The sequence below is a fragment of the Mus caroli genome, unplaced genomic scaffold (genome assembly GCF_978045245.1).
Source record: "Mus caroli unplaced genomic scaffold, Mus_caroli_1 scaffold_1, whole genome shotgun sequence".
Taxonomy (NCBI): domain Eukaryota; kingdom Metazoa; phylum Chordata; class Mammalia; order Rodentia; family Muridae; genus Mus; species Mus caroli.
In genome coordinates, this window is record NW_028227256.1 from 34,169,788 (window position 1) to 34,171,222 (window position 1,435).

The window sequence follows — 1,435 nt, forward strand, 5'->3', positions numbered from 1 at the left end:
CAGATGGTTCCCTGTGGACTTTTTCAGACACTAGCACACTCTAAAGTTAACCATATTTTTATTACAATCTCTAGAGATTTAGTTTTGCCCATTTTTGAAATCCATATAAATGTCATCATAGTTTTGTTTTTTAGATTGATCTGTGATGTTCAACGTGGAGGAGAAGTCTATGAGAGTCTCATGGCTGCATATTATTGAGTGTCGAACGTAGCAGGAATTATTCATTCTGGTTAGGGACACGTGTGCTATTTCTATTCTCAGGTATTCTCAGTCACGTTGCTGTAAACATTTTGTAAATGCCTTTGGGGGAGGTCATTTTACTGAGCATGTCTACCTATAAACCAAACACTTGGTTATTTTATCTCATGTTTTCTCACAAAGGCATTATAGTGTTTGTGAGCAAAACCTTTCAGAATCAGGTTCATTATGATGCCAGAGGATTTTTTATCACTGCTTCGAAGAGTGTCTGAGTGACTCAGTGAAGAGGAGTCCCTACTCGACTGTAGGGACTGTGGGTTTTACTCTGGGACACTGGAATGAGGAAACACACAAATGCTTTTATCAGAGCTCCCCATAGTTATCCTGTGCTTCACCACCTGTGTGTCAAAATGCCAAGATTCCACTTGGCAAAACACATTTAGGAAACAACTTGTATGAGACTTGGTTCTAATGGCCAACCTGACACAACTCGGAGCCACCTGGGAGGAGAGTCTCAGTGAAGGATTATCTGAACCTGGTTGGCTTGTAGACATGTGAGAAATTGTCTGTGGAGAAATTGTCAAGTTTGAATGAGTTAATAAATTTGGGAAGACCTAGTCCACTGTGGGTGGCACCATTCCCTAGGCAGGGCATCCCATATTGTGTAAGAGTGAATATATCAAGTTAAGCACAAGCAACCAAGGAGGCATGCAGGCACTCATTTTTCTCTGATCTCAAATTAGTTGTTATATGAGAGAAGACTAATATTTAATACATAGTGCTCTCATAAATCGGTAACAAAAGGATGAATATTAATCCTAAGCATTTCTTGCCATTCCTAGCCTCTTCTAATAGAAGCTTCCCTTCGAAAGAGACATGAGTGGATTTGGTAGCTGTGGTTGGACAACATCTCATTCTCAGCCAGAGCTCAGGGATCAAAATGGTTAACTTACCCAGCAATATTAACAAATGATGTCACTCTGTAAAATGATGGGACAGACCAATCAGGTAGCAGTCATGGATTTGGAACAAAACCCAGCAGTAACATAATACTCAGCTGCGGGAGCTGAAGCCAATAGATGACGTGGACAGAAGTCATGAACTGAGACAGGAGCCTGATCTGGACAAGTTGGAGTTCTGAGGAGGCAGGATCAGTGGGCAGCCATTGGCTCTGAGCGAGAAACTCCCCTGGGCTCACCTTTTATAGTATGGATACCATCATCACCAGAACTCATGT